Source organism: Gossypium hirsutum, chromosome A10 (assembly GCF_007990345.1).
Source record: "Gossypium hirsutum isolate 1008001.06 chromosome A10, Gossypium_hirsutum_v2.1, whole genome shotgun sequence".
NCBI lineage: Eukaryota > Viridiplantae > Streptophyta > Magnoliopsida > Malvales > Malvaceae > Gossypium > Gossypium hirsutum.
Window position 1 is genome coordinate 87978426 of NC_053433.1, and position 15005 is coordinate 87993430.

Sequence of the window (15005 nt, forward strand, 5' to 3'; positions counted from 1 at the left end):
GTATGGACTCATCATTTGAGACTGTATTTGGCAGGAATTGATTGTATAATATTGTTTATTGAATTGTTTATGAATTTTTGATAAGGTTGTTATTAAGAGCCTATGAACTTATTAAGCTTTCATAAGGTTACTTTGTGTGTTAATTTCTTCTGTAGATTTATGTGATATCGGTGGATCGGATCAACACATCTGGAAGCACTATCCAAAATTCCACTGGTAGATTTTGAATACAACTTTTGATTTATATTGCATGTATAGGAAAAAGTTGAAAGATATAGCTTTGAAACATTAATATATGTATGCTTGAATATCTATGTTTTGAAGTTGGATTTGGTAGGGTAATGAATGAAGTTATTTTTGGTAAACTTAGGTTAAGAAGTATTATGTTAAAATGGTTAATGAAAACTTGTGTTTCTAGTTGAATTGGTTGTTCGGATGGGTATATTTATGTGCTTGAATATTAAATGCAAGTAGGTTGTAAAAAGGGTGAGAAATGTGGCCTTAAAATGGCTTATTTTCATCCACACGGGTAGACACATGGGCATGTGTCTAGACCGTATGTGACACACAGTCTGCCCCATAGATATGTGATCTAGCTATGTGTCCCCTACATCTTAAATTTTAGCTTTGAATTGACCATATGGGCAGAGACATGGTCGTGTGTCTCAACCGTGTGGAGGACACGGTCTTAGGACATGGGCATGTGTTCAAGCCGTGTGAAGTCCACACCTTAAACGCAAAAATTAAATTCACCACACGACCTAGCACACGGGCGTGTGTCTCGACCGTGTGCCCTTAATTTGGCAATGATGTCATAAACAGATAGCTCCATGGGTAAAAGACACAGGCATGTTCCAAGCCACACGGGCGTGAAAAATCCACAGGGCCCAACCACACGGGCGTGTGGCTCTCTAAAAATGTGAAATTTTTTCTAAGTGTTAAAAAAGTTCCGGAAGTTCCCGGTTTAGTTCCAAATCATCCCCGATGTATTTTTTTGGCCTCGTAGGCCCATATAAGGGACGTTATGCATATGTTTATATAATTTTAATTTGAATGAAATTTTATGGCCGGGTTTGTATATTTGTTTATGATTAAGTCTAGAAATGCCTCGAACCCTGTTCCGGCGTTGAATATGGGTAACGAGTGTTATAGATCTTGCAGGCATTAATATTCACTCGGCACTTGAATTAAATCTAAAAGGGCCAGTTGGACAGCTCTCTGCCATCATTGTAGTTGGTGATATTCTTACTGCTGGGGCACAGGTGATTAGTCCGATTTCAATCAATCTATGTTTATAGGATCCCTATTTTGGAGACATTGTAGTTACTCAATTCCTTTGCTTGTTGTAGAATTGTGGGATTATTGCATGGAGAGCAAGTTGTGAGACTGATTCTTTTCAGCTAGTTGTGTCCATTGAAGGCCACAATGGAGCTGTCTCATGCTTGGTTGTGGCCTGTGGAAGACAAAATGTTATTTCATGGGTCCCTAGATAAAACAATCAAGGTAAATAGAAACTAGATGGGAAATAAGAAAAGAATATTATTTCTTCTATAATTGTGATACAGCACCTATATGTAGGTAATAGTTGTTGGAAGCATAAGAAAAATAAATCAAGTACTAATTTTTATTATACATAAATAAACATAATACAAACTCTCTTTTCTTTTCTTTTCCTTTTCTCTATATACTAGCTGCTGCTAGTTTTTCTTTCTATAACTCACAACACACTTTTTTTTCTCTCTCAAACTCACTAACATTTTTCAGCACTCACACATGAACTAAACATACATATATATATCATAAATGATAATACTTATCCATTGTACAGGCCAATAAGCCAAGTTGCAAACAATTTCTTAACAGCTTGCTATCCACCTTACAAGCTAATTTCTTTGCCGAGTAAAATTTTTAAAGCTGCTGCCATCATTTTTGACTTTTCATGAAATTTCCAGCTTGATAAACTTTATCATTTCTGCAGGCTAATTTTGATAGAAATTCTTTGGTTGCAATTTTTGACTTTGAAAAATCAGTTTGTTTTCTAACACTCCCCCTCAAACCGAACTTTTTTTCCAAGCTTTTCTTTGAGTTTATGGAATATGTTTGCTTTCAATGGCTTCGTGAAAATGTCTACCGATTGATCTTTTGTTCTGCAATAAACTAACTCCACATTTTTATTTTTCACTTGCTCTCGAATAAAATGATACTTTGTATCGATATGCTTGCTTCGACTATGAGACACTAGATTCTTTGAAAGAGATATTGTGGACTTGTTGCCAACATAAATTGTAATTGGACCTTCTTGTATAGTAGATAATTCACCCAAAATATTCTTCAACCAAATTTCTTAACACGTACATGTTGCAATAGCAATGTATTCTGCTTCACATGTTGAGAGGGCTACTGTTTGTTGCTTTTTTGTTGACCATGAAAATGCTGCGGAATCAATATGGAATAAATATCCAGATGTGCTTTTGCGATCATCCAAGTCACCACCATAATCACTATCTGAATAACCAACCAATTTTGAACTCTGTGAGCATGTATAAAATAAACCTTGATCTATCGTACCTTTGATATATCTCAAAATTCTCTTTGCTGCAATCAGGTGATCTTGTTTTGGCTTCTCTATGTATCTGCTAACTATTCCCACTGCATACATGATGTCTGGCTACGTGACATTCAAGTACATTAAACTTCCAATGATACTTTTAAACAACGTTGAATTTACTAGCTCTCTGGATGAATCAACACTTAATTTCATGCCTGGTTCTGCTGGTGTGGCTACTGGCTTGCAATCTTTCATATTGAATTTTCTTAAAATTTGTTTCGCATACTTCTTTTGAAACATAAATGTGCCATCTTTCATTTGTTTTATTTCAACTCTAAGAAAGTATGACATTTCACCAATATCTGTCATTTCAAATTCTTTAGTCATAACTTTCTTAAAATTATTGAACATACCTAGATTGTTTCCTGTGAAAATCATATCATCCACACATAAGCACACGATCATGATGTCACCAACTTCATTTTTCTTCGTATATAGAGCATGCTCATATGGGCTTTCCATGAACCCGTTCTTCTAAAAGTATTCATCTATTCTTGTGTTCCATGCTCTCGGAGCCTGCTTCAGTCCGTATAAAGCTTTCTTCAAGCGATAAACTTTGTCTTCTTGTTGTTTTTTGGTATATCCAGATGGTTGTTCAATGTAGACTTCTTCTTTCAGGTAGCCATTAAAGAATGTTGTCTTCACATCTATCTGATAGATTTTCCATTTATTTTGTGCTGCAATTGCCATGAGAAGCCTTATAGTATCAATTCTGGCGACTAGAGCAAATACTTCATCATAGTCTACGCCATATCTTTGCTTGTAGCCTTTTGCAACTAATCTTGCTTTTGTTTCTCTACTTTTCCTTCTTTGTTGGTCTTCATCTTGTACACCCATTTGACTCCAATTGGACTATGTCCTTCGAGTAGACTAGTTAGCTCCCATGTGTCATTTCTTCTTATTGCTGCAATTTCTTCATCTATTGCCTTTTTGCATCTAACATCTTTAATTGCATCTTCATATATTATTGGATATTATTCTGTTATTAAACAGAATAATGAATAATCGAGTATTGTTTCTATGGGTTCTGTAACCTCATAAATATTGTGTAAACTACGCATTCTTACAGGTGTTTTCTTTGAGTTGTTGGTATTGCTGCTGGTTGGTGATGATGATGTTGTAGAAGTTGTTGCAACAGGACTTGGAGGAGGGCTTTGATTGTCATCTTGTTCTTGATTAATGAGCTCGTTGTCTTTGTCATCACTGAAAAATAATCCTTCAATTTTCTTCTCTTCTTCGCTCCATCTCTAATAATCAGCTCCATCGAATTCAACATCTCTTGAAACAATAACTTTCTTGGTGAGACGGTTGTATAACCTATATGCCTTGCTTCTCTTTTCGTAACCAATGAAAATACATTTTACTCATTTATCGTCAAGCTCCTTTCTCGTCTAGTCAGCAACATGAGCATATGCGATGCATCCAAAAATCTTAAGATGTCCGACTCTTGGCTTTTGATTGCTCCAAGCTTCGTTTGACGTCTTGTATTTCACACTTTTTGTTGGACATTGGTTCAACAAATAAACAGCATATTGAATAGCTTCAGCCCAGAAAGTTCTTGGTAAATGCTTATGTAACACCCCGTACCCGAGACCGTTGCCGAAGTCGGACACGAGGGGTTCACAGACTAAATTCGCTTACTATCGCAGTCCATTTTAAATTTTTCCAGACAGCTGGCTAACTATGTCACTGTCACCTTAAAAATCATATCTTGAGTTTCACAAATCGAAAATCAGTTTCGTGATTTTTCCCTGAAACTAGACTCCTATGTCCATCTACATATTTTTTTCTAGAATTTTTGGTTGGGCCAATTAGTACAGTTTATTAGTTAAAGTCTCCCCTGTTACAGGGTGCGACTACACTGACCTTCATGCATTACAATTCGGATATCTACCTGTACAGGGCTTCAATACTGATGCCGTTTGTTTCTATAGAAACTAGACTCAGAGAGGAATCTATACATATATGGCATGACTCCTAATTATCTCTAGTTAATTTATAATGAATTTCCAAAGTCGGAACAGGGAATCCAGAAACCGTTCTGGCCCTGTCTCACGAAAACCTAATTATCTCTTAACATACCACTCATATGACCATTTCGTTTCTTCCATATGAAAGTGGATTCATCAGGGTTCATTTAAATAATTTATTCACTATTTAATTATATTCCTACTATTTTTAGTGATTTTCCAAATCTACATCACTGCTGCTGTCAGCATCTGCCTTTAAGGTAGACTTTACTTATTAATAGTTTCCATGATTCAACTAGCCCTTTTAGCATAAATAGCACAAATTATGATAGTGATTGACCATTCCCATGGCCAATCCTTGTTAAGCATATCCACACCTCTCAATAACCATATCCATACTAAATGATTATAACATTATGCTCAAACATATATAAGCCATTTTCACATGGCTATCCAAAATTATACAAATCCAAAGGGTCCATGACCCACTACAAAAGGGTAGTCCTATACATGCCATTTTTAGAGTTCAACCAAAAGTGTACCAAAAGGGCTTTGATAGTGTGGGCGACTTCGACTTCAAAAATCCCGAGTCCGATAGCTGACGAACCACAATCTATAAAACAGAGATTCAAAGAACGGAGTAAGCATTTAATGCTTAGTAAGTTTTAAGCAAGACAAAGTGTTCTCAATCACTATTATTGGTCATTCATTTCAACTGTTCGATGAAGTTAATCTAGAGCTTCATCTCGATCTATAATATCATTAAACGCAACACTTGGCTGCCACATATATACTTTCGAATAATAATGACCTAGATGGTCAAATATTTCCAAAGCACATTCTCACATTTGGAGTTATAATATTAATCACATTTACCTACCTCTTTGATACTGATAATTCACCTCGAAATCACTCCACCGATTAGTAAGTAATACGTACCTGAACATCTTGAATACATAATACTTATCTGATGGTAACTTAATGCAGATACTCAATATCAAAGTCTTACTTGAATCCTAGCATTTAGCCGTCGGGTCTTTAAAGCTCGGATATAGTACGAGTACGAAGCCTACGGACATTAATCAGGATAATACTCTCGCATAAAGCCTGCGGGGTTTTAACCCGGATATAGTACTGACACAATTGCCCTTCGGGACTTATCACATTTATACACTTTCACATCCATCACGTTGGCCAATCGGTCCTGTCACATATATACACTTTCACATTCATCACATCGGCCATTAGGCCTCATCACATATATACACTTTCACATTCATCACATCGGCTATTAGGCCTTATCACATATATACACTTTCACATTCATCACATCGGCCATTAGGCCTTATCACATATATATACACTTTCACATTCATCACATCGGCCATTCGGCCTTATCACATATATACACTTTCACATTCATCACATCGGCCATTAGGCCTTATCACATATATATACACTTTCACATTCATCACATCGGCCATTCGGCCTTATCACATATATACACTTTCACATTCATCACACCGGCCATTAGGCCTTATCACATATATATACATTCACATCACAATTATCCAAATATACTTCACATATCACATATACTATCATGTATACACTTTGTCTTGGCCGAATCTACATTAATCATTTCCCAATGAATAATTCAATTTCACGCCATACTATCATTTCATATTCGAATACTCATAAACTTACAATTTCACAAATTTTAATATCAAAGATCCATCTAACACTCATGTATCGTTTTACAATATCACGATTTAGAATTCACGTATGGGTTTAATCAATAGCTTATGAGTAACTAAAACAAGTTTTATCCATGTTTACAACAAAATCACATATTCACTACGAGCTGTTTTCCTGATCAGTAGTCACTAAATTATTTATAACTTGAGCTACAAAACTCCAAATCACTTGCCGTTAATTTTCCCTGAATATAGACTCATATATCTTCCATCCATAAAATTTTCAAAATTTTAGGTTTGGCCAATCAATACCAGATTTTTCTTAAAGTTTTCCCTGTTTCACTGTTTGACTAATCTGACCACTCTTCACTACGAATCAAATTTCTCATTTTACAGAATTCAAAATGTGTTGTATTTGATTTCATTTGAAACTATACTCATTAAGGAGTCTAAGCATATAAATTTTATCTTATAACCATTTTTGTACAATTTATAATGATTTTCTAAAAACAGAACAGGGGATTTCGGAGTCATTCTGACACCGTCTCACACAACTTTAAATATCTCTTTATAGGAAATTTGTTTGCTCACAAGGTCTCTTTTATAAGAAACTAGACTAATTAAGCCTTGATTACATATTTTATTCAGCCTATAACTCCACACCAACAATTTATAGTGATTTTCTAAAATCACGTTACTGCTGCTGTCCAAAGCAAATTATTACAATTTGCTCTTAACTTTCCAAGTCCAAACACATATGAACTTACCATTTGAGTTTAAGACATATCATGGCCACATCATATCTTATTAAATCAACTCATTATGTCCTATTATGATTGAATTTACTCAATGTTTAATCACTTAAAACTTACCTCGGAAGTGGTCGGCGACTAGATATCCACGGCTATTTGTTTACTTTCTCTTTTCCCCCATCCGACTTTGATCCTCTTTGCTCTTAAGCTTAAGTAAAACAATAGATTTGCTTAAGTACTTAACCAATATTATTCACTTAACTATCACATTGGGCAATCACATATCATTTAATCTATATCTAAAACAATAGATTTCAATATGTATCATATTCGATAAAACATACCATGACTCGATTTCATGCTTATTTAATTTAGCTAATTTCATAGTCGATTAATCACCTTACCCCAACATTACTCAATGCCGAATATTAACCCAACATCACAAGCATAATCACCATGAAACTTACCTTGATACACATTTTATCCCATTGCCGAATACATATATATATCACCAAACAAATTTTTATTCACATCTCTATAATTGATCATAATCGGACATTATAAACAAATCAACTAGTTTAGCATTCAAATTCTTCTAATCATTCCTCAATCACTTACTCAATGAACAATAATCCAAGCACATCAAAGCATAGTCGAATGTATCATTCTTCTTAAATTCATATTCGAACACTCAATTAAATACTTACAATTTAGCACTAATTTGGCATTTCAACATAGCCAATTGTCATTAAGCAATTAAGCCACAAATATTCAATTTTACCAAGCTCAACTCATCTATAATCAACCCTCAATACACCTAAGCATCAAAAACAACATCAAAGAAATACAAACATCCATGACCGAATGTCATCTTCATAAATTTACAAAAACATTTGCCATGAGTTAGCTTCTATACTTGATGACCACTCCAAATATACAAAGACTTTCAATGAAAGAGCATTAACATACCTCTTCCTAAACATCAACCAACCCATCATGAAGCAAGAAAATCCTCTTCTTCTTCCTTCCTCAAGTCACGGCAATAGGGGGAGCAAGGATGAGACAACTTTGTTTTCATCACCCCTCCCTTTTTATTACTTTATTACTAACCTTTTATTTTATTATTTCTAACATAAATCACTAACACAAAAATGTTTATAATAGGCTTTAACCCATAGCATGGCCGGCCACTACTTGTCATAGGTGGAAATTTGACATGCAAGCCCATTATTTTCATAACATGCACTAATAGGTCCTTATAGATTAACCTATCACCTTTTAAAAGTGCCACACATAAGTCCTATTAATTAACTTCACATGCAATCGACTAAATCGAAGCTCAAAACTTTCACACATTCATATTCACATATTTTAGACAATAAATATCATATTCAAATAATTTGGTGACTCGGTTTAGCGGTCCCGAAACCGCTTTCCGACTAGGGTCATTTTAGGGCTGTCACAGCTTACCTTTAACCATGCTTCTTACCATACCAAGAATAGTGCAGTTCTTTCTTTCAGCAACTCCATTTTGTTGTGACGTGTACACAGTTGTCAACTAGTGAATAATTATGTGTTCCTTGCAGAAGCTTTCAAATAGTTTTGAAATATACTCACCATCTCTATCTGTTCTGAGTATCTTAATAAAATGTTCACTCAGTTTTTCTACCATGGCTTTAAACTCGATAAACTTGTCAAATGCTTCTGATTTTGTTTTAAGAAGATATATCCAACTTTTTTTACTAAAATCATCAATAAAAGTCACATAGTACCTGTTTCCACCAAGTGATGGTATATCAAAAGGACCTGCTATGCCGGAGTGCACGATCTCCAATAGTCTCCTGGCTCGTCGAGTTTTCCACATTTCAAAACTCTGTCTTTGTTGTTTTCCTTTAATGCAGGCTTCACAAAATTGATTAGGATGATTAATTTCTGGCAACCCATTTACCATATTTTATTTTGACAATTGTTTCAAACTGGAAAATCCAATATGCCCGAACCTTAAATGCCACAACCATGATTCATCTTTAATTGTATTCTTCATACATTTCACCTCTCCAGATTCAATGTCAATAGTAAATATACGATTACGCGTTATATCAATTTGGGCAATTAATTCACCACTCTTATTTTATAGGTCAAGCATGCAATCCTTCATATATACTTCATATCCTTTTTCTAGAAGCTGTCCAAGGCTGGTGATGTTGCTTTTCAAAGCTTATGAACTTCTTTTCTCCATTTTTTTGTGTAATAGTAACATTGCAATTACCTTTGACCATGGCATGCGATTCATCTCCAAATGTTACTTGTCCATGAATATTCTCATCCAACTCTAAAAATAAGTCTTTTCGGCCACACATGTGATTGTTGGCGCAATTATCAAGATACCAAATATTTTTTCTTGATTTTTCATTTTCTTTATAAGTGAGGAATACACTAGATTCCATGTTTCTTCTTCTTTAGCTGTTGCTACATGATTTCTCTCCTTCATCTTGGCATTTAATCTACACCCGTAACTATAGTGGTCATATTTATTGCAATTATAACATTGTACCTGAGATTTATTTCCTCGTTGAAATCTACCTCTGCCTCAACCTCGGCCTCGAGCTCCTTGTCCACGACTTGATGTTTGATATTCTTCACTTATTTAGACTTTACCATATGATTCATTGCCTCATCCACGTGTTCCTCTTCCACCTCTATTTTTGCCTCTATATCCTCTACGGTATCCTCCACGATTGCTTGTACCTTGTCCAAAGTTATCCCTAGCTCCACTTTCGTTAAAGGACAACTTGCTTTGCAAGACTCGTTCCGAATTTTCAGTATCATTTTGCTTCATTTTATACTCATGGGCTTGGAGGGAACCCACAAGTTTGTCGATTGATATTTGTGATAAATCTTGACTCTTCAATGGCAACCACCACATAATCAAATTTGTGTGTCAATGACCGCGCAATTTTTTCTATTACTCTAACATCATCAAGTGTTTCTCCATTCCTTTTCATTTCATTTGCCACTGCGTTCATTCAAATGACATAATCATCAACATTTTCTAAAGGTTTCATTTTCAACGTCTCAAATTCTACTCTGAGGGTTTGTAAACGTACCTTTTTGGCTTTTTCCACTCCTTGAAGGGATTTTTGCAAAATTTTCCATGCTTCCTTTGATGTCTTCGCATCTGAAATTTTTTCAAAGGTTGATTCATCAACACCTTGAAAAATAAAGAATAGCGCCCTCTTATCCTTTTTATGAGCTCCTTCAATATTCTTTTTTCTTCATTTGTCAAAGCCGCTTCCGCAACTGCATTTTCGGGCTCAACATATCCTTTTTCGATAATGTCCCAACAATCATGAGAACCGAGCAAAGCCCTCATCTGGATGCTCTAGTGCCATTGTTTGTCTTTGTTAATTTTAGGATCTGCGGTTGAATTATGTATGCCATTGTGACATCAACACGAACCTAGCTCAGATACTAGTTGTTGGAAGCGTAATAAAAATAAATAAAATAATAATTTTTATTATACACAAATAAACACAATACAAACTCTCTTTCCTTTTCTTTTTCTTTTTCTCTCAATACTAGCTGCTGGTAGCTTTTCTTTCTATAACTCACAACACTCTTTTTTTTCACTCAAACTCACTAACACTTTCTAGCACTCACACATGAACTAAACATACATACATATGTACATAGTTTACTACCTTAATGATTTCTTTATCCCTTAAGTATTCATAAATGATAATACTTATCCATTGTATAGGCCAATAAGCCAAGTTGAAAACCAATTTCTTGATAGCTTGCTATCCACCTTCCAAGCTAATTTCTTTGCCGTGTAAAACTTTTAAAGCTGCTGCCATCATCCTTGACTTTTCATGAAATTTCCAGCTTGATAAACTTTATCATTTCTGTAGGCCAATTTTGATAGAAATTCTTTGGCTGTAATTTTTAACTTTGAAAAATCGGTTTTTTTTCTAACAATAGCAGCCCAACAATCTAGGAGTAATTTAATCATTTCTTAATCTACACAAGTTAATTATTCTATAATTACAATAATCTTAGAGGTAGCATATCTTAAATTAATCTACTTTCCTTTTTAACGCTCCCCCTCAAGTTGGTTCAAATATATCTTCCATTGTTAGCTTGCTAATTACGTGATCAAATTGCTTCTTGTACAGTCCCTTTGTACGTATGTCTGCAACGTATTCAGTCGTTGGTACAATGACATACAAATCAGTCACTTTTCAAGTTTTTCTTTGATAAAATGCTTATCAATTTCTATATATTTCATTCGATGATGAAGAGCAGGGTTGTGAGCAATTATAATTGCAATCTTGTTATCGCAGTAGACTTTTATGGGCAAAGAACATGAAATTCTTAAATCTTTCATTAGCTTTTTAATCTACAAAACTTCACAAATACCATGGGCAATTGCTCTAAATTCAGCTTTGGCACTACCTCTAGCTACCACATTTTTCTCCATGTAAACTTTCAATCAATAGTGCTTTCAGTCCAATCTGCATCAGTGTAGACATCGACCAACAAATGTTCATGTCTTTTAAAAAACAAACCCTTACCAGGAGTCCCTTTCAGAAATCTTAGAATTATGTATACAACTTTAAAATGATCTTATCCTAGTGAATGCATGAACAGACTTTACTTACAGCAAATGTAATATCTGAACGTGTATGTGATACGTAAAGTAACCTCGCAACGAATCTTTGAAACTTGTCAACATTCACCATATTTTCAGTTTCAGCATGCTCCAATTTCAAGTTTGGTTCAAATGGCGTTTTAGCTGCTTTACATCCAAGCAAACATGTGTTCTTGAGCAAGTCCAGAATATATTTACGTTGAGAAACAAAAATACCTTCTTTAGATCGAGAGAACTTCATCCCAAGAAAATATTTGAATGCTTTCAGGTCTTTTATCTCAAATTGTTTAGCCAATCCTTTCTTTAACTTCTCTAATACAATATGATCATCACCTATTAAGATTATGTCATCCACATACACAATCAAAAGAGCTATTTTTCTTATATTTGAATGCTTGTAAAACATGGTATGATCTGCTTGACTTTGACAATAACCAAGAGCTTTTACCGTCTTTCCAAACCGTTTAAACCAGGCTCTAAGTGACTATTTGAGCCCATATAAAAACTTTCTTGACCTATAGACCTTATTTTCTCCTGACCCTTTTATCAAAACCTAAAGGTAAACTCATGTAGACTTCTTCTTCTAAATCTCCATTTAAAAAAGCATTTTTAATATCCAGCTGGTGCAAGGGTCAATTTTTATTCACAACCAAGGACAATAAAACTTGAATTGAATTGAGTTTCATAACGAGAGCAAAATTTTCTTGATAATCAATGCCAAAGGTTTAGGTGAACCCTTTAGCAACAAGCCTTGCGTTATACCTTTCTATATTTCCATCAGCATTGCATTTCACGTTGAATACCAATTTACATCCCACAATTTTTTATCTTTGGGTAAATTTAATATCTCCCAATTACCGTTCTTCTACAAAGCATTCATTTCCTCCATAAATGCTAACTTCCCATTCGGATCATCTAAAGCCTCCTAAATAGTTCTCAGAAAAAACACGTTAGACAATTTACGAACAAATGCTCTATGAAGAGTTGAAATCCTATGGTAGGATGAATAATTACTAATAAGATTTTGGGTACATGTTCGAATTCCTTTTCTAAGGGCTATAGGGATGTTAAGATCAAAATGTTTGTTGGAAAGAGATGAATCAGAATTAGAGACAGAAATAAAAAGAGGTAGAGAAGTCCAAATAGGATCGAGATTACTAGAATCAGGTGTAGAACTTTTCCCCAAGGATTTTGAATGGTTTTGTGGTAGAGTGATGGACAATTCATTACCCTTTTTTTCTAGAGATGATGATAAATTATTAAAAACAGGATTTGACAAGAGTGTAGAATTTTCCCAAAAATTTTTCACTTCTCTTTCTTGCTACTTCTGAAAAAATTTTGTAGGAAAATAAAACTGGTTTTCAAAAAATGTGACACCATGCTTACAAAAATAAAAATTAGTTATTGAACTGTAACACTTATAACCTTTCTTGTTCGAAGCACACCCAATGAAAACACATCTTTCTGCTATAGGATCAAGTTTAGAGTGAAACCTGTTAGGCATGTGAACTGTAACACCTCCCAACCCTTATCCATCCCCAGAACAGGATTACGAGGCATTACCAGTCAATACATTTCAATTACGGATATTAATTAATATAATTGTTTACACTTATCCTAAATTTAATGTATTGTCCTTTTAATGGGCCTTCGAAGTCCAATATGAATAGTAAAATCAATTCAGGACTAATTTAAAATCACTACAAATTTTTCTCAAAATTTCAAAATTTTCCTATCGAACAGTACCCACACGTCCGTGTGGTCTAGGGGACACGCCCGTGTCCTTTACCCGTGTAACTTTCTGACTTATTACTTAAGGACAAATTAGTTTCACACGGCCAAGACACACGCCTATCTGCCAAGCCGTGTGGACTCAAAATGAGTCTTACAGTTCAAGTTTACCAACCTTGCAAATCATAAACTACAAACAACATAATTTCTAATCTTTTAACTTACTCAAATTACGATCAAACACATCTAAAATATATTAAATCGACCATCTTAAGTGTTAACCAAAGTACCTTCATTGGTACCACAATTTTTATCAAAAAAACCTAGTGATAATTTACTAATCAAACCTATTTATAATTATTCCCAAATTTGCGTCTTTATACCAAACTTAATTAAGCTATGTACTCAACCATTATCATTTATAACAACATTTACAATAACTTTCCAAAATGACTACTTTTGACATCCTAGGTACATGCCATTACCAATAATGAATATACTTCTCCATTTACAGTTTGGGATCGGCCTGGGATGCTGATTCAACGATCTGACTTTAACTTATCCTGTGCACGGAAACAAACCGTACGCTGAGTATGAAATCGGTGGTATTTCTATAATCTGAACACTTAATACATAACATACACTTAAAATCATATAATGATCATAAATATTCAAGTATTCATTTCATGGATAAATTCTTTATAACTCATTCAATCTTTATCATCTATTAACCCAATTAGCTTTTCAAAATAAATTCACAAATCATTTTAAACAATAATATTTTCCATTCATATGTCTCACTTACACTTCTGTTCACTATTCAATTTCAGTAAATAATATTCAACTATTACATTTCATTTAGTAACCCATATAATCCAAGCTCAATATCAGTCAATATTTTTCAGTGTCACTCAATTTATCAGTTTCATTTAGTAACATTCAATTATTTAGTAGCAATTAGTTATTCAATAGCAATCATTTGCTCAGTAGCAATCAGTTATTCAGTAACGATCAATTATTCAGTAATAGTCAGTCATTCAGTACTTTTATTTACCCCTATTAACATGACTCGGACACTGACGGATACACGGATCCAACCATCACACCAATACAGTACGGCACATAGTGCCTCATCGACCAAGCCGAAGTAGATAGTAACAGTAATAGGACGGTACAGAGTACCTCATCAGAATTATCCGGAATAGTAACAGTAACAGTACAACACTTATAGTGCCTCATCGACTCAAGGTCGAAGTATCCCTGAATGCTTTCAATCCTATGGCATGCTAACTATATCCGACTTAACCCGAATACTGTTAATAGGGTTTTCAATTCACTTTCAATTTTTCAACCAATACACATTTCAATTAATCACATATATTTTCAATTCAATACAATTCACTTTACTTTTCAATAACAAATATTCAAATTTCACAGTAATCACATATTCATATCAATTTAATTCAATAACAATTACTAATATTTACTTTCATTACTTACCATAACATTTAATCAAAATAAAACAATTAATAAATAAATTCACCTTTCAATTCCAACCAATGTTTACTCCAATTCAAATAATCATCTCAATGCACT